Below are 21,145 nucleotides of genomic sequence, written 5' to 3' on the forward strand. Positions count from 1 at the left end.
TCACTCACACTCTCTCTCTCACACACACTCTCTCTCACACACACTCTGTCTGTCTCTCTCTCTCTCTCTCTCTCTCTTTCGCCCACACTCTCTCTGTCTCTCTCTCTCACCCACCCTCTCTTTGTCTCTCTCTCTCACCCACACTCTCTCTGTCCTCTCTCTCTGTCACCCACACTCTCTATGTGTTGTCTCTCTCTCTCTCTCTCTCTCTCTCTCTCTCTCTCTCTCTCTCTCTCTCTTTCGCCCACACTCTCTCTGTCTCTCTCTCTCACCCACCCTCTCTTTGTCTCTCTCTCTCACCCACACTCTCTCTGTCTCTCTCTCTGTCACCCACACTCTCTATGTGTGTGTGTGTCTCTCTCTCTCCTCTCTCTCTCTCTCGCCTACACTCTTCTGTCTCTCTCGGTCTCTCTCTCTCTGTCTCTCTGTCTCTCTCTATCTCCCCTCTCTCTCACCCACACTCTCTCTGTCTCTCTCACCCACACACTCTCTCTCTCCTCTCACCCACACTCTCTCTCTCACACACACTCTCTCTCACACACACTCTGTCTCTCTGTCCTCTCTCACCCACACTCTCTCTCTCTCTCTCTCTCTCCTCTCTCTCTCTCTCTCTCGGTCTCTCTCTCTCTCTCTCTCTCTCTCTTTCGCCCACACTCTCTCTGTCTCTCTCTCTCACCCACCCTCTCTTTGTCTCTCTCTCTCACCCACACTCTCTTTGTCTCTCTCTCTCACCCACACTCTCTTACACACACACACATACACATACACTGGCGACACACTTTATTCGAGCTCGGCTAGTCCCACGAATTCGGGTATACCCGGGTGTATTGAGGTTTGTGACTGTTTTCTGCCCTAGTGCATTGAGGTATTTTCCAGGCAGGGATTGAAGCATTTTATTCCCCGCTGGCTGCAATACTGGCACAGTATATATATATATATACTGCATTACAATTCATGAATTTATGCCATCTGGTAGACACGCGAAGCATTGCAGCCTTTTTAAAATCCTAATCATTATCATTTAACAGATCAGTCCGCCCGTCAGCCAGGCATGAACCCAGGCTGGGAAGGCAAAACGCAACGGGGCTTGTCAGAGGTGAGGAGTGGCGCATTCCAGGTATCTGCCAGGTACATACTGGGTATTTGCTCGAATAAAGTGTGTCGGTGCAGTACACACACACACACACACCAAGGACAAATTGTTAGTATAATGTAATACAATAAATAAACTTATGTCAAAACCGAATATTCTTACTTGGAATTTATTCAATTTTTTTTATAGGTGTCGCTAGGGGCAGGGCTATGGGTGGGGCTAGGGACAGGGCTAGGTGGTGAGTAGATTTTTTTGGTTCGGCTGAGTAGATTTTATAAAAATGTTATTATTATTTGTTATTAAAATTGTAGTTATTTAATATATTTTATATAACTGTTTTTTTATATAACATGCACCTCAATCATCATCATCTCTCTCCTCCAGCACCTCATCATCATCATCATGCACCTCATCATCATCATCATCATGCACCTCATCATCATCATCTCTCCTCCAGCACCTCATCATCATCATCATCATCATGCACCTCATCATCATCCTGCACCTCATCATCATCATCATGCACCTCATCATCATCATCATGCACCTCATCATCATCATCATCATCATCATGCACATCATCATCATGCACCTCATCATCATCATCATGCACCTCACCATCATCATCATGCACCTCATCATCATCATCTATCATCATCATCATCTCTCCTCCAGCACACTCTCCTCCAGCACCTCATCATCATCATGCACCTCATCATCATCATCATGCACCTCTCATCATCATCAACTCTCCTCCAGCACCTCTCCTCCATCACCTTATCATCATCCAGCACCTCTCCTCCAAGCACCTCTCCTCCAGCACCTCATCATCATCATCATGCACCTCATCATCATAATCTCTCCTCCAGCACCTCTCATCCAGCACCTCATCATCATCATCATGCACCTCATCATCATCATCATCTCTCCTCCAGCACCTCTCCTCCAGCACATCATCATCAACATGCACCTCATCATCATCATCTCTCCTCCAGCACCTCATCATCATCATCATGCACCTCATCATCATCATCATGCACACTCATCATCATCATCATCTCTCCTCCAGCACCTCATCATCATCATCATCATCATCATGCACCTCATCATCATCCTGCACCTCATCATCATCATCATGATGCACCTCATCATCATCATCATGCACTCTCCTCATCATCATCATCATCAATGCACATCATCATCATGCACATCATCATCATGCACCTCATCATCATCATCATCATCATGCACCATACCACCATCATCATGCACCTCATCATCATCATCATCTCTCCTCCAGCACCTCTCCTCCAGCACCTCATCGTCATCATGCACCTCATCATCATCATCATGCACCTCATCATCATCAACTCTCCTCCAGCACCTCTCCTCCAGCACCTCGTCATCATCCAGCACCTTTCCTCCAGCACCTCTCCTCCAGCACCTCATCATCATCATCATGCACCTCATCATCATAATCTCTCCTCCAGCACCTCTCCTCCAGCACCTCATCATCATTATCATGCACCTCATCATCATCATCTCTCCTCCAGCACCTCATCATCATCATCATGCACCTCATCATCATCTCTCCTCCAGCACCTCATCATCATCATCATGCACCTCCTCATCATCATCATCTCTCCTCCAGCACCTCATCATCATCATGCACCTCATCATCATCATCATCATCTCTCCTCCAGCACCTCATCATCATCATCATGCACCTCATCATCATCATCGGGTGTGAGAGAGTGTGGGTAATGTGACCATCGGGTGACCGGCAGGCGGATGGCTTGCTGTTACTCCGGTGCCGCCATTACTCGGGTTTTGCCTCTGATATGGTAGTATCCGGGCACCGGGATGCAAGTGACCATGCCCGATGGAGGACCGAGGTCCACCCAGGTTGCCCAGGTCTTTTTGGATTGGAGGGTACCAGACATGACATGAGGGAGAGTGGGCATATTACCCGGGTTAGATGCCGAGGCTCCTACTTGGCAATAACCTGGGGCCCGTTACCTGCATTTTTTACAAATGAGCTGGCCCTTGTTTGCAGCGATCACCAGGAGCCAGTTAGCAAGGATCGCAGCAGAACCAGCTCCTGCCCCCCTGCATTTAGGACCTCCATTCCCAGCAGTCTCTGCGGAGACCAGACAGGGTAAACCAGACTAAGTTGCATACTGACCCTGCCTTACTGTCCCCTTCCCCTGTATCCAGTTCACCCGACTTAGCCTTGACAAGCGGGTTGTGGCCAGTTTAAGGTACTCATTTTAGGGATGAGGTGCGATCAGATCCAAGCTTGGAGAGGGCATGAGACTTCGGAGCGTCCGAGTCTAAGCCAGCGGACGGATCTGATTACTACTTGTGACACAGCAGTCTCCTGTATAAGAGAGCAAGGGACCAAGGGGTTAGATGAGGTTCTGGACAGGTAAACGACAGCTAGGGAGAAGGAGTGGCTCAGTGAGTAAAGACACTGACTGGCACTGAGAATTTGAAGCAGGGGAACCTGCTTCAATTCCTGGAGTTGGCTCCTTGTGACCTTGGGCAATTCACTTTATCTCCCTGTGCCTCCCTGGCAACCAACAAACAGATTGTAAGCTCCATGGGGCAGGGACCTGTGCCTGCAAAATGTTTCTGTAAAAGCGCTGCGTTAAAAAACTAGCAGCGCTATACAAGAACATGCTATTATTATTAGTGGTGCCCACGGAGTATAGGCAGCAGTTGTTGTAGGTAGCCCACTCTATTCAACTAGCGGAGCATCAGGGTGTCACTCGGGACGAGATCCTGGCTGTTGCAGCGTTCTACACTGCCTGTCCTGTGATGCCTGCCAGCGAGTAGGTAAGGTGGGCGATCATGTGAAGTCAACCCTGAATACGTTACTGGTAATAAGGGGAACCCTTTCCAGAGAGAAGCAAACAAGAAAAGCGGTGCACTGAGGCAGTGGTAGTGTAAAAGATGGTCAGCGCAAACCTCATGGACCTCACGATATCGATGAAACCGGAATGAAGTTGAATAAAAAGGAATAAAAAAGGAATAAAAAACACAGTATTAGTGCATCACATCCACATGTGTGGGGGATGGGGGGGGGGAGGAGGGGGGTATGGGTGTGGAAGGAGGATACGCTGGAAGGGTTGATGGTGATTTTCCACTATCTAATCAAAGAATACATAAATATATGGATTCAGTGACTCACACACGGGCTTTGTGTGGTATTTCTCCCTCAACGCAGACTGAAGTGGGTTAATGCAGACTCATATGATGGAGTCTCAATACACATAAAACTCACACGGTCCTAATGTGAGTTCTTTGCCCTCAGAGGGTGGTGTCCTGTATGGATGGTGTGTCTGGTCGTCTCAGCAAAATATCCCCCAATGGGTGTTGGTGTGTGAGTGTCTCCTCTCCCCGTTTCCCAGAAGACCAAAAAGAATGTCTGCAAACCAGGGTTTAACAATATAACAGGTCTTTATTCGGTAAAACAGTGAAGACTATGAGCATAAAACATGCATACATGTTTGTGAAATATAAAAGATATAAAAACAATTTATGACACAATGAACTAGACAAATTGAAATAGACAAAAACAAAAAGCACACTCACACTCTATTGCAACTTCTGTTGCCCAGCATCAGCCGCTTGGTTCAATCCTATACGATCTCCTCCTCCGTTATTGCTCTCACTGGAGCGTCCGGCAGTGGAACCGGAAGAGGGGATCTGCACCGGATGTCCTGCAGTCGGCTGGGTCCCTCTCTCAATGAGCTCCGGCAGGGAACAACGCGTTTTCGCAATAATCTTCGTCAGGTTCCTGCCGGATGCTCATTGTGTGCTGTATATATAGGTGCCCCGTTTAAATTGATTGGTAAAACACCTGGAATTCATTAAATGTTGTCCGCTTTAAAATAGACTCTTATGGTGTCTTTGTGTAGGTGCAACCGATCATAGCCCTTAGGCACAGGGACAATGGGACTGTACCTATACCTCCAACTGGTTAATATCAGTGTATTAAAAACAGTGTATTTAAAAAAACAGTGTATTTAAAAAACAGTGTATTACACACAGTCTATTAAAGACAGACTATATTTTTAAAATGAGTATGAAAAGTATTAAATAAAACTAATTTGTGTTTGGAAATGAACATCAATTCGCAGTGCAGAATACTATAATGTAGTCAGTGTCATCTATAATCCTAATACAGCTAGTTAAAGTGACTCCGTGGACTGCATCTTTCTGAAACATTTTGCTGTCAGATGAAATCTCTTCATTTGTAATACAATGGTGCCATCATGTGGCTGAATTTGGAAATTACATCAACATTGTCATTTCATAATTGTGACTGATTTGTGAACTGAGTATTTCTTCCACACTGTGGGGCAGTGTGACACACATTTATACACCTATAGATAAATATATTTAGAAAAAGTAAAAGTGAAAATCCTTTTTACAAAAATCCAAAAGGGACATAAAAATAATCTTTTCACAGACATATGTTAGTGCAATGCAATTTATATAGGTGATCTTGACAGTGGTGCCATCATGTGGCTAAGTGTTGAAATTACATATAAGTAACAGAATGCTATTTACACGCTTGGCTGTTTAATTCTATACAGATTTGGACAGACATATGTAAAATCTAAAAAAACCTAATGAATATTCCAAAAGTATAACTGCTTTATATATACCCCTTTAGTCCTGTGAGTAGAACAGCTATATGAGCCAAGACACTGCCACATTTATCCACTGATTGTAATACGTCTGCACTTAAATTTGTGTATCTTGTTTTGTGTTTTCTCAACCCAATATATGCTCCCCCTGGATGTTCTCTGATATAGCTAGCCTGAGAACATGTTAATGACATAGGTGAATAATCTAGTAAACTAGTGATCTTTTAAGGTAATACTTCTAGTATAAATCATATATTAATCAATATCAAAGTCATCCGTAATTGGGAAAAAATTGGTATATACAATTGATAATATAATGTATCAATGTATAAAAAGAACTGAATAGGATGGGTTATAGTTATATCCTGTGGTGTTTTAATCAGAATCACTGATAATGAACCTGAAGTGGGAATAGCATAGGTAAATATAAATTACAATATTTAAGTAATTTGTCAGTTAAAGGATCACTAAAAATAGATGCAATATCAAAAGGATAGGATTTGTATTAAGGAGGAGGACTAATACATTTATTAATGAAGCTATAGCAAGAGAGGAACACATTCTAGTTGCTAACCAAGAAAATGTTTAAGCTCCCAGTCAGTGTTCATCCCTCGCAGGGACAGTGATCCCAGAGAGTGGATCTAAAACATTTCTCGACGATTGAGACTAATCTCTCTATTTCCACCCCTAGTGGGTACCATGATGTTTTTAAGAGCACTAAATGCGAACGTGTCTACACTGCCAGAGGGACATGTAGAGAAATGTCTTGATACTGGGTATCTGTCATCCTTTTGTCTAATAGATCTCAGGTGTTCAGATATCCTCTGTTTTAAGGGACGTATCGTTCTCCCTATATATCTGCTACCACAACCACATCTAAGCATATAATAACGTAGTTTGAATTGCAGGTAATGAGGGATCTTATCTTTAAGGTTTCCTTGGTGAAGATGTTCTTAACTTGATGTAGTGGAGAAGCACAGCGACACATATTACAATTGCCCCATTTTCTGAAGCCTCTTATTTTGCTCGATATTTTTGTCTTCTTATTAGTTTGTAACAGACTGCGTGACAGATAGTGTACCAAGGTTTTGGCCCTCCGAAAAACAAATTTTGGTTGTTTCTTAATAAAAGTCTTTAGCTCATCGTCAAGACTTAATATATTCCAATGCTTTAAGATAATATTCTTAATCTGTTCAGATTGCTTACTTTAGGCGGAAATTAATAATGTGCTGAACCATTAGAGAAGTCATCTCTATTTTTCCTGGTTTGTTTTAAGAGGTCATTTCGATTAGCACAAAAAGCATTGGTATAGGCCAAATCGATGTTATCTTTGTTGAAGCAAATTCATCTGTTCTCCGAATTCCGGATTTTAGCAATCCGTGGACTGAACTCACAATCTGGACACACACACACACACACACACACACACACACACACACACACACACACACACACACACACACACACACACACACACACACACACACACACACTTACTTTGCCCATCTCTAATTAGAACATTTGCCATTCTGAGTAGCAGCTCAAGCAGTGTGTACTAAACCAGCTGATGGGCAGCAAAACAGAATATGAATGAGTTAGGGGTTACTAACCAGTGCTGTTGGAGATCTCCCCCTCTGTGCATTGAACACAGTCATAGCAACATCTGGGCCTTCCTTCCTGCTGAGCTTTTCTGTACCCAGGCAGGCAGCTCTCAGTGCACACAGAGCGGGGTGTCTAAGAATACAATGGAAAGACATGAGACACATATAATAATGTATAATTTCTAGCATTGCTGCATACACAGCGCAGAATGAGTAATACGACCTTTCCCTGTTACATACTCATACAGCGGACGTTTTTCGATCAAATCATGGCGCCAATTTCACGTGCTCTGCTGTTCTCCATGGGGCATGAACGCGGCCAATCACCCCAGGCACCGGTGCTTATCGCGGATACTTTGTTTGAATTTCATGGATTCTGTTCCTTTGGTTGCAATGAAATGAATGAATTGCAATGTGTACAGAACTCTGCTACTGTGCTACTGTGTCTATTTCATGTGTTTAAAAACCAGAACACTAAAATGCAATTTTATACACTCGCCTAACTCGGGCGAACTTGCTGGAAGATTGGAAGACATCCCGTGTCATGACTTCGGTATTCCAATATACACAACGCGGGAAGAGGTCGAATAACGGCCGCTGTATCAGTAGTGTCATGCATAAAGGGTCTAACTGTTGTGGAGTACGGCCTTGCGGTAGGGTCAGTAAGAGTCAAAACGGTATGTTTTTAGACTTTAAACCTGCAGTGGTTAACTTTCCAAAATAAAACAAATAGGCACACTGTTCCTTTAAGGCAAAACCAAATAATAAAATCAAAACCTACGTTTACGGCATTAGGTCCTGCCCCCGCAACAGGCTCAGTCAGACCAGGGAAGCTAACCCCAGGCACTGCATCATCAGACAAGCGGACAATGCCAGGCCCGGGCTTAGGCCCCACCCCTGCACCACATCCTGTGATGCTTCACGCACGCATGGGAACCATTTACCAGCGTTGCGCCATGAACAGCAAATGACGAGTTAATCATTACATCATTCTGGATCACCTGCACCTGGGACTCTCTCCGCCATCACTCCACCATTGGCCACTCTCTACTGAGTGGGCGGTTCAGCTCTTCCCTGCTAGCTGCTCATTGGGCACCTGCCATTTATATGCTAAGCCAGCCCTCTGGCAAATTGGCTGAGCAAAATCTTTCGTCCTGAACTTAGTGCTTTCCTCAAACCTCTGTTGCCTTGTCCTGTTGCCTTGCGCATTCTGTTCTTGTTTGTTCCTCACTGTTTGACCTCGGCTTGTACCTGGACCCCCGACTTCTCTCTACCTCAACTTCGGCTTGCATCTGGACCTCTACCATCTTCGCTCCTCGACCAAGGCTATCCTCTACGAACATCTGACTTCTCCAAATGCTGACCAAGGTGAGTATTACGACTACCCTCACTTCTCCAACCCTGATCCGGCTACATGACTATCACTCTACACTCCGGACGTGCTCACGCAGCTGGAGGTCGGTTCATAACGGCCGCTGCAGCTGTAACATCCCCATCTCAGACTTGCGGTCCCGTCCTTTTTGTGGTGAGCACCCATTACAGTATGCTCAGGTGGATTGAGTCTTGAGAACGCACGCCAACATGTTTGACAGACTGGAAAAATACATAGAGTAAAATAATCAGCGCATGGAGCTGCTCCAACAGGGTTCAGTCCATATCTGATCAGACGCAACACTCCCCTTTCCACTCTGTTGCCCGTGGCACCAGTTCCTTCATCCATTCCTGTGGCCAGAGCCTCCGAACCATGACTACCTACCCCCAATCACAATGATGGTGACCCACATGGTTGTCACGGTCTTCTTAACCAATGTTTCATCCAATTCGAGCTGATGCCTTCTTGTTTCATGTCTCAGCATTCTAAAGTGGCGTATATCATTTCCTTATTGATCGTTGACGCCCTAGCATGGGCCTCACCCATCTGCGAACTCGGATCAGACCTCACCAGCAACATCGCATGCTTCACCAAGGAGTTCCACAATGCATTCGATACACCCGGATGCAGGATAACTGCTGCCTCATCCCTTTTGCATATCTCCCAAGGTGCCCGGTCCATGGCCCGGAACTCTCTCGAGTTCCGCACCATAGCCACAGACACTGCTGGAATGATGTGTTGATGGCCGCCTTCTGGCAAGGCCTCTCCAAGAACCTGAAGGATGAACTCGCCGCAAGGACCGGCCCACTGAACTGGAGGAGCTTGTCACTCTATGCATCCGGGTAGACAAGCGGCTACAGGAAAGGAGAGCCGAAAGAACCCGGCACAAGCAAGGTACGCAACTTCTTCACAGTTTCTACACATGGGCTGTTAATCCATCTCCGCCGGACCTGGAGGAACCATGCAGCTCGGCGTCAACAGGCTCCAAGCGGAAAACAACGCAGATGCAATGCCAGACTCTGCTTATAATAACACCGAACATCAGGTACTTGCACTCACAAGTAGAGAAACGCCAAGTCCCAGTTAAAGCTAGAAGAATCTCACTGTTAACCCTATCTCCTTCTCACAAAAAGATGTTTACTAGGATTCTATTTCCCGTTACTTTAACCGGTGATACCTTCCACACCACCGCACAGGCCTTTCTGGACTCCGGGTCAGGGGGTAATTTCATGGACCAGGGATTCGTTGAGAGAAAAAAGATTCCCTTGGAACACAAGAAACACCTAGTGGGACTGGAGGCCATCGACGGTCACTTATAACCTGCATTTATTTCACTGCAAACTATTTTCTTTCAGTTGCGGACAGGAGAGGGGTCACACCGAGAAGATCCAATTGTATGTCATCCATTCCCCTACCGTCGACGTCATGCTTGGACTCCCATTTCTCCAAGCACATAATCCTCAGATAGACTGGACCGAATCGGAACCCTTCGAATGGAGTTCTCATTGTTTGAAAAACTGCTCCGTCTCCTCCAAAAAATAATGCAGGGTTTCAGTACCGGAACAGGTAAAAATACACTTACTGGAAATCTACCTTGACTTCCAGGACTTCTTTAACAAAGTACAATCTGAGGAATTACCCCCCCACCGGTCATTCAACTGCCCCATCAATCTGCCATCTGTCTCGGTTTCCCTACGAGGATGTTCCTACCCATTACCCCCTCCTGAGAAATAAGTCATGAAAGAATATATTGTAGAGAACCTGCAGAGGGGATTTATCCGGAAATCCTCGTCACCTGCTGGAGCAGGTTTTTCTTTGTAAAAAAGAAAGACGGATCCCTCAGTCCCTGCATCGATTATCGGGGCCTGAACAAGATCACAATAAAGAACCGGAATCCTTTACCCTTTATTTCCGAACTCTTTGACAGACTAAAAGGGGCCAAGATCTTCACCAAGCTGGACTTACGAGGAGCTTACAATCTTGTAAGAATCTGTCAGGGGGACGGATGGAAGACGGCCTTCAACTCCCGGGACAGTCAATATGAATACCTCGTTATGCCATACGGCCTTTTTAATGCCCCAGATGTAATCCAGGACTTTGTTAATGAGATTTTCAGGGACCTCCTGGATCAATACATTATTGTCTACCTTGATGGTTTCCAAATCATCTCCAAGTCCGTACAAGAGCATCCGGGTAATGTTAAACAAGTACTTCTACGTTTACGACAGAACCACCTTTTTGCTATTTTAAGTTAGAGAAGTGTCAATTCCATCAGATCACAACAGCCTTTTTAGGATATATCATCTCTGACACTGGCCTTGCCATGGATCCTGCCAAGGTGAAAGTGGTCTTGGATTGGCCTCGCCCCTCAACTCTGAAAGCCGTACAACGCTTCCTGGGCTTTGCAAACTACTTCCGAAGATTCATACAAAACGTATTTTCTGTAGTAGCGCCCACTTAGGCCTTAACACAGAAAGGTGCTGATCCCGCCTCATGGCCTCCTACGGCCATTCAAGCTTTCAGGAGACTGAAAATAGCCTTTGTGTCAGCTCCTGTCCTCGTACACCCAGACCCTGGGTTACCCTTCACCCTGGTGGAATACAAAGCAGAAGACCGATAGGAGACTTTTCTTCCGCCAGCATGCAAAATATCCGCAAACACGTTTGATTCCTTGGAGAACATCATTCAATGTCAGTCCAATATTCCTGAGGGTCTCGAAGACCCAGAGGGTCTCCTTTTCACCGCACCTGATTTCGTAGGAATGTACTCAAATGGGGTCATTCCTCCAAGAGCTCTGAACACCCAGGTACTAGGAGAACCATCGATCTGCTGGAACAGACTTTTTGGTGGCTGGGAATGCGGAGGGAAATCAAGGAATTTGTCACCACGTGCCCTACATGTGCTCAAGATAAGACTCCATGTAACAGATCCATAGGATTGCTAAAACCTCTTCCAATTTTGGATCGCCCATGGACCCACCTATCCATGGATTCATCGTGGAACTTCCAATGTCCTGGTGGCTGTGGACCATTTCTCAAAGAAAGCTCACACTATTCCCCTCAAGGGTCTGCCTAACGCCCCCAAACTATCAGAAGTTTTTGTCAAAGAGATTTTTCATCTTCATGGGGTACCCCAGGTTATTGTCTCAGATCGGGGGTCTCAATTTATTTATAAATTCTGGCAGGGTTTTTGCCAGCAATTGGGGATTTCTCTTCATTTTTCTTCAGGATACCATCCCCAGACCAATGGTCAGACTGAACGCACCAAACAATACTTAGAGCAATTTATTTGATGTTTTGTTTCTGATACACAAGACAATTGGACAGATCTTCCATCCTGGGCCGAGTTTTTTCACAACAATTTATGGAGTGAGTCAACAAGGGACTCTCCGTTTCTTCTATCAATTATGGCTTTCATCCGTCAGGTCTTCCCACTACAGGGCCCAGATCCGGGTGCCAGCAGTGGCCGACAAGATCCTGCAGCTATAGTGATGGGAGAGGATTCAAAAGAATCTCAAGAAGGCAGTGTTCATCCAGAAGATCTTGTACAGCAGAGCACACGAAATCGGCGCCGTGATTTGTTCGAATAACAGCCGCTGCAGCTGTAGGTCAATACACATTTATTATTACTGTATGTATAGAGTGCAATAATTGGGGTACTTTGGATCCTTGGATCAATTCTATGCAAGAACATACGGGATCATCACCCCGGGACAGGATCATCACCCCAGTATCATCCACAGTCAGTTGTAATAGGTGAAAGAATGAATAGGACATTGAAATCTAGATTTAATAAGATGCTAGCAGAATATAGTTAACCCAATGTTAATTATTTACCAGAAGTTCTTATGTCTATTCGAGCAACACCCCAATGCAAGAACACAGTTAACTCCTTATGAGTTCATTACTGGAAGGCGGATGACTCTAGATTTTCCATCAGAACTTCAATGTTTGTCTGTATTGCAAAATTAGTTAGCTACATTTTTACATTTTGCAGAAGAAAATATGGCTCCCACAGAAAAAAAGGATTCAAAGGTAAATACATCTTATAAATTTATTCCAGGAATGAAAGTTATTGTAAATATTTTCAGGAAACTTGGCCCATGGCATGCAGGTTGAGAAGGATCTTATACTTGTAGCCTTGGGTAGTTTTGGGGCTATAGTTCTTTCTCCTCCTGAGCAGTAATCCCTGGAAAGGGCAGGTTTGACAGGAGTAATCATGGATTTTCCCCACACACATGCTGTGCAGTGAGGAAGTGAAGATAGTGTCATCAGGCTCCGTGTCCAATTACAGTGACATGGAGGTGGTGCCTATTGGAACTACTTATTGCACAGAACTTCCCGAATGTAGCAGTTCCTCTCCCCCTTGAGAGAGGATAGTCTACCCCAGCAAGCTGCCAGGGCTCTGAGTCCAGCGGGTGCCGAAGATGGTGCTGGGTGAGGGCGTGAGTGGAGAGTGTGCCTGCAGTCAGGGAGCGCTCCGGTGCTCTGGAGGCAAGGCGGTGGGATGCCGATAGGGGGCATGTAGTGCATAAGCTGCGCATGCACAGTAGCCTCCGAGGGCCGGCGGCCTGTATATGGGCTTGCGCAGGAGAATAATGGAGCAGTTGCGAATAGATAAAGTGATCTGCAGGGGAACTACAATCCCCATAAGCCCTAAGGGCTGCTAGTCACCTGAGCTAGAACAGCCAATAGGGCTGCAGCCTTCCCCCTGAACAAAAGAAGATACATTTGACGCGCTAGGCAGACCACGCCAGTCGGAGCTGGGATGTAGATAGGGTAGGTTGTGTATGTGCAGGTGTCTGTGACACCTGCACTAGGCCAGAGACCCCCCTAGGTCCCAGCTGGGCCACGACTCCACTGTGTAGTTTGTGCTTGCTGCAGGGACAGGCACATAGAGAGGGACACTGTCCACGTAGGACCGGAGCGTTGGGACAAAGCCAGGACGTGGCGGCATCCTGTGTCATGGTGATCTGGGACCATATCATCCCCCTGTGATACTGAGACTATTAAGGTGGTACCATCCAGGAGGGACAAACCGTAGAGGCGGAGGCGTCGCTGTTCATCATCGGATCCGTGAATGCCATCTGCGTCATATGCGCTCCCGGGTGTGGACACACCCAACAGGTTCCTTATCTCACCAAGTGCACCAACTATACAGGGGCAAGTGGGGCAGCGCTGTCTCACACACTTGGGTGGGTGGTTTGTTCTGTAGAAATTGGGATGGTAAGGTGCCCGGAGCACCTCAGTACATTGGGGTAAAACCAGGAGGGGTGTGGACACAGTGTTGGGAAGGCAAGGTGAGGGGCTGCGGGCCTTTGAGGCCTAGAGTTGCTTTAGTGGGGTTATGATTTATGATTGTTCTACTGTTCTATGCATACAGTAAATTGCCATTATTTTACTGCATCAGTGTGTTTTGTTCATATTTGGCCTGCACGGGGCTATCCCACATAGTTAGGATCCAGTGCAGGTGGAGGCGCTGTCACCCATTGAATCAGGTACACCCCAGGATCCCAGCGGCAGAGGTTCAGGCCTCCTGTGAGCCACAGGTAACGCACCCTACACACACTGTAGCCACCCTATCTCCAAGGGGGTGGGGGAAAGTGTGCTATATGTAGTACACATTGATCAGCACAAGCTAGTTCTAAAAATTAAAGATTAAAAGAACAATGATTCTGTTCAGTCTTTTATGTTACTGATGTATTTTAACATTGGAGAATGGGCTGTACGAGTATATGGATATTAAGCATCCATGATACAGGAAGGATATGAGTCAATACCTGATTCAGAACAATATTCGGATGAACTCCTCTCAAAGAAACTTTTACCTACTGTAAGAAGAAAGCACGACGACAAAAGATCTGGAAATGATGGATTTCAGTATACAGAACAATGATATTGACTATTATTTTCTGTGCACTAGTTTCTTTGGGGACAGCAATGGATTGTGAAAAACAAACTAATTCTGTTGGATGTGTGCAATATTCTAATGAGTGTGTCTTTACAGGAATTTTAAGTGATGATAGCCATGATACCCGGGTTTTACAGAAGGATAAGGAAGAATTGATCAAATCATATAGGGAGTAGTAAGAATAAAAATTATGGAATGTTGAAGATTTAATAGAACAGCATTAATGATAATCAAGTTAAACATGCAGAATATGATTCTCAAGTAAATTGTTTGGTACCCAGTTATACTGTACAGATGCAGCCACCAGTATTAGATCACTTGCCTTGGAAAATCTAGGATAATCTCACTGTAAATGCCTCAACATGCCTCAACATTTCTGTGATATTCCTAATGGCCCATCAAATTAACACAGCAGGGGATTCCTGCAGTCCCATTCGAACTTAATGGGGCTGCAGGAACCCCTCTGTGTTAATCTGATGAGCAATTTGGAATCTCACAGAAATGTTGAGGAATATTTAGGCATTTACTGTGAGATGCCTTAGTTTTTACCCAGGAAAGTGATCGGATAAAGCTGCATCTGTATGTATAATCAAATAAATATTGATGTACAGGTAACATAGGAAAAGGAATGCCAGATTGTCATGGTGGACAACTTTTCAACACATTTATATTTCTTGGTACTCGATTGAACACAACAAGGAGCAAAATAAGTTTGGGGTAAATCCTAAATTGCGTTGTTATTAACCCCTTGCCTTCTGGAACAGCTGCCGCTGTGCTTGAACAAAGTCTTGCGTAAAGCGTAGTCACATCATGGATCAAAGGAATCACACTGAGGATACCTCGGTGGGCACAGTTATAGTCTTCTCCAGGCTATCTCTAACATGTGGACCTAATCCCCTTTCGTGGGAGATTTAACCCACCAATGGCCGTGTTGCCCACAGTTCTCACAACCGGGCAAAAAGGCTTTCCTGTGTGCAAAGCGCATGGGTTAGTTTGACAACCATGCCACTTAGCATACCTGGGATACACCCATATCTTGGCACCTCTGAGTCTGAGATTTGGCCCAAAGGTGTCAATGACTCGGCATCTGTTATACCTCAGGATGCCGGCCGTGTATACATTATGGGACTCTGGGTCTTTTCATCCCTGTCACTTCTTTAGACTGGGGGTCGCCAACTCAGCGAGACCCCTTTGAAGTGCAGATAAGAAAATACCCCCAGCTCATTCACCCATATCACATCTGTATGTCAGAGGAATTCTTTCCCACTTTAATAAAATATCCTGTTCTGGTTGTGCTACAACTATAATTTCTATATGTAGGTGCATGTAGTGTTTATTCATACTTGTACCCCAAAAATCAGGGTGCTGGGTGCTTTCGTTCCTGAGTTAGCCTTTGTAATTGAAAAGCCGGGCCGGGAGAAGCGAAGTTCCCGCACTTCTCACGTCAATTGACCCACTTCCCACGACAATAGACTCTCTGCCATTCAAGTTACAAAGTTAACGAGGAACGGATACATTTTATCGGTAAAACACCTGAGATTCTAACCGCAACCACTTATTCAATTAACTTGTGGTTACGGGTCAAACCGATAGTAATGGATACCCATCTCACAGACGGCCCTTTAAACTTTTGCCACGCGTCTTCAATCAGCGCTAGCGTTGGGCTCTCACTACTCCATCTTGTGTCTGTAAAAAGGAACAACAGGCAATGCATTTTTCATTCATTACAGCAGGCGGGAAAAGCCTGCAAATGGGGGTTGAGAAGGCTAGGACAGGGCAAATGCAACAGTGTGATGCACAGACTTTTAACCCCTTCATTCCCAATGCGAGTTAGGATTAATCAGCCAGGCATAACCTTTATTTTGGGACTGTTTAATCCTCTGCTCATCACACAGATGTTACACTACACTTCAGTAAAAATGCTGTCAGAAATAACAGGAGCAAGGTCTATAACAAATAATATTGAAGGAAATAAGTGTTCAGCGACAATTAATAGTTACCCACGGCGTCCATCTGGAAGGATTCTAAATTTCTATACCGATCACCCCAACAAATAGGGTATAGAATGAAAAATGATGAATCAAGATGGTTACCAGAAGTAGAAATGTTGTAGTAGTTCCTACTGATCGGAATGATTGATTAAAATGGAAAATTATAGGGATGGTATTTGTTAATACAGTAATGCAACGGTGAAGGGGTTAATCAGGCTCACTAATAAAGATTAAGCCCACTTGGTTACTCCTGATTTGTGTGTTGAGGTCCTACATCGTCAGCTCTTGGACCCAGATGTCAGAAATGCATTACTGTGACTGTGTGCAAATTATGCGACATTAAAGATATACAGTTAGGTCCGGATATAATTGGACACTGATACAATTTTCATCATTTTGGCTCTGTATGCCACCACAATGGATTTGAAACGAAACAACTGAGATGCAATAGAAGTGCAGACTTTCAGCTTTAATTCAAGGGGTTGAACAAAAATATTGTATGAAATGTTTATGAATTGCAACCACTTTCATAAACAGTCCCCTTATTTCAGGGGCTCAAATGTAATTGGACAAATTAAAACAATCATAAATAAAATGTTCATTTTTAATACTTTGTCAAGAATCCTTTGCAGGCAATGACTGCTTGAAGTCTGAAACGCATGGACATCACAAAACATGGGGTTTCCTCCTTTGTGATGCTTTGCAAGGCTTTTACTGCAGCTGTCAGTTGTTTGTTCATGGGTCTTTCTGCCTTAAGTTTTGTCTTCAGCAAGTGAGATGCATGCTCGATCAGGTTGAGATCAGGTGATTGACTTGACCATTGCAGAATATTCCACTTTTTTGCCTTAAAAATACTCCTGGGTTTCTTTCGCAGTATGTTTTGGGTCATTGTCCATCTGTAAAGTGAAGAGACGTCCAATCAACTTCGCTGAATTTGGCTGAATCTGAGCAGACAATATATCTCTATACACATCAGAATTCATCCAGCTACTTCTGTCTTCTGTCACATCATCAATAAACACTTGGGACCCAGTGCCATTGGAAGCCATGCATGCCCAAGCCATCACACTGCCTCCACCGTATTTTACTGATGAAGTGGTATACTTCGGATGATCAGCCGTTCCAAGCCTTCTCCATACTTTTTTCTTCCCATCATTCTGGTACAGTTTGATCCTAGTTTCATCTGTCCAAAGAATGTTGTTCCAGAACTGGGCTGGCTTTTTTAGATATTGTTTGGCAAAGTCTAATCTGGACTTTCTATTCTTGAGGCTTATGAATGGTTTGTACCTTGTGGTGAACCCTCTGTATTTGCTCTTGTGAAGCCTTCTCTTTATGGTAGACTTGTATAATGATATGCCTACCTCATGGAGAGTGTTCTTCACTTGGCTGGATGAGGTGAAGGGGTTTTTCTTTACCATGGAAAGGTTCCTACGATCATCCACCACTTTTGTCTTCCGTGGATGTCCAGGACTTTTTGTGTTGCAGAGCTCACCAGTGCGTTCTTTTTTTCTCAGAATTTATCAAACTGCTGATTTGGCCTCTCCTAATGTTCCTGCTATCTCTCTGATTGATTTTATTTTGTTTTTGCAGCCTAAGGATGCCCTGTTTCGCTTGCTTTGAGAGCTCCTTTGACCGCATGTTGTGGGTTCACAGCAACAGCTTCCAAATGTGAATGCCGCACTTGGAATCAACTCCAGATCTTTTACATGCTTAATTGATGATGAAATAACGAAGGAATAGCCCACACCTGTCCATGAAACAGCTTTCAAGTCAATTGTCCAATTACTTTTGGTCCCTTGAAAAAGAGGTGGCTACTTACAGAATTAAAGAGTTTAAACACCACTAACCACAATCACAACCTTATTATATATAGTATAAATAATGAGATAGTAATGAGAGCTCGAAGTGATAAAGCCAGTACACAGAGTCAGCCTCCGCCAACGATCGTTTTGCGCATGGCTGATAGGCTGGACATATTAAAGAGATGTAATTCCTAAACCCTTCCTTCAATTTGGATGTGCATACCCTTAAATTAAAGCTGATATACTGCACTTTAAGCCCATATTCATTATTAAACTGTAACTTGAAATTAGTTTGGTAAACAGCCGATATACCAAAAACTTGTATCAGTGTCCAATTATTTCCAGACCTAACTGTATTTGTGTTTTGTCTTTCCTGGGGTGCTGAAACTGGGAGATTTCTAGGCTGTAAGTTTCAGAGTGGGTTTTCCGGAGGAAGTCTTTACAGAATGTGTCTATGTATCGGGGTTCCGGAGTTATGGGATACCCCAAAAGTTGAATCCGAGAATCGAGTGAGATTCTCGGATGCAGCCAAGCACATTACTCCGGGCAGATTCAGACCCTGAAAACGTTCTTGCGACTCACCACTAGGATCCCTGCTGCAGCATCATCCAGACAAGGTAAATTGGCATTAAGAAGTTAATGTATACCTGAAACAATACACGGGGTCCCTAGTATAAAGAGGGGTCTCTAGAATAAGGAAGGGTGCGCAGATACAGTACATGCCCAGGTAGTCTGAACCTGAGATGGGGGTTCAGGGGATGCTACAGCTTTGTGATAAAGCTGAGAGTGATTGCTTGTTTGTAAAAAGTTTTAAAAGTTTTTTTCTAAAGTGTGCCAAGAATGAGGATAGTGCGTTTAAGCAGCATATCCCCTCACTCCATCTCTAACACCAGAATAGGGACTTACACATTTTATCACACAAGATACAGGACACCGTATATTTTATTAAAGGGCTATGTTTAATATGTTTATGTACTGATAACCTGTGAATGAACTGTGGGATTTCCAAATCATGGATTCCAAAGGACCAGATGGCTACCAAGCTTGGTGCATATGGGTCTATGCGGAGTCCGGACTTGAAAGCCTCAGGGATGCCAAGGTGTTAGAACTGGAGGGCTACAGCAGTTCTGCTTGCGTATACTCATCCTGGACAAACACAGGGTTATCCAGCCACCATTTGCCATATTCCAGAATCTGTGGAGCCTGGACAGTGGTTGGGCTCAGTATGCAAATAGTCAGAGGTGCCAGGTTGGCGCTTGCCCTTTTACAGAATTAAAAAAAGGTGCCCTCCCAGCTTTACAATACCGGCAAATCGTTGATTGGATGGCAGGAGTATTCCCACCCTCTGATAGTCTGCAGAGGTTGGTGAATGAGACCCTGAAACCCATAATGGGACTTGCAGCCAATCAGGAGTGCAGATTCTAAGCGCCAAACCAACAGCGGCAAATTCAAAGATGCTCTGTAATGAATAGACGAGAGCCGGCTTCAAAGATTTTGATTCAAGAATTCTTCTAAGTCCCACTTCTAAAAAACATAGTGGTCGCGTCTGGCATTGCATGCCGAAATCAGTTCCAGGATTTTTTCTGAGTACCTACCGGTCATTAGGAAGGGCTCCTACAGAGGTCATTTTTGTGAATTTCATTTAAAGGATAGATTTATTCGTTAGCCCCATTCCCAGTAAGTGTGTTAACCATGTAAATTGTGTTACATTATGTGTATGTCTTTTCCTGAAATAAATGACAATTTATTGTACCCCTTGCTTTGCTCAATCAATGATCTTGGTATAAAAAGGTGTTGATAAACCTGGTCTCCCATGACAATATTGTAATGATTATTGGGGCCAGAGGGGGTGAGAGAAGGGCCAAGTACCAACTTCATTCACCTCCTCTGCCCCCAATAAAGCTGCTTTGTTCCTTAAACCCTTCATTGCCTTACTGGTAAGCCGCTAAGGTAATGAAGTTGCCTGTAAATGCATTTTAATTGCATGGGATTCATGCCGGGGGCCTCCGGTGCTGATATTAATAGATATTTGGTCTGGAAACTCCCGTCATCAATCCAGGAAAAATTCATTTTTTTTCTGTCCCCCTCGCCGCTTCTCGGCAGCTTCTCACCACCTGTCTGCCAACTTTTCCTGGTGGGAGGATTTTGAGAAGAAATCTCTATTCTTGAGCCGCGATTAGCCTCGATAAGCTAATCGGGGCTACTAGAATTGCACGAGTTTGAAAACCTGCAGATAAGTGGCCGCTCGTTTGGTGATTTTTTTTCTTGGAAAAAAAATTGCCGATATGGCCTTTAATCGGCGACTTATCAGGGCATACTGAATAGCAGTAGGCCTTTATGGCGAGAAGGCCTCGATAAGTGGCTTATCAGTGTGTGACAGGGTGAATGAACGTAACCAGCCATATACCAGGCAAACCTATGTTTAGGCTTGCAGTGCAGCAGTGACAAGGTTAAGTTGGGAAGGGCTGCTTAATTAGTCTGACACCAGCTGCATGATCAAGGTGTTTTAAAACCCACAGGCTGTGCACACAAGTAGGCTAGCTGGTCAGGAGAGAGGACTGAAATACTGAGGAGTTTACTGCTAGAAGGTCTGTTTGCAAAGTATATGTTTTATGAACAGTCTGTGTCCTGCATGCTGAAGAGAAGCTGCTTTGTTTGCCATGCTGAAGAGAAGCTATTTTGTTTTGTGTGCTGTATGTTTTTTAAGGCTCAATAAAT

The sequence above is a fragment of the Ascaphus truei genome, chromosome 4 (genome assembly GCF_040206685.1).
Source record: "Ascaphus truei isolate aAscTru1 chromosome 4, aAscTru1.hap1, whole genome shotgun sequence".
Lineage (NCBI taxonomy): Eukaryota > Metazoa > Chordata > Amphibia > Anura > Ascaphidae > Ascaphus > Ascaphus truei.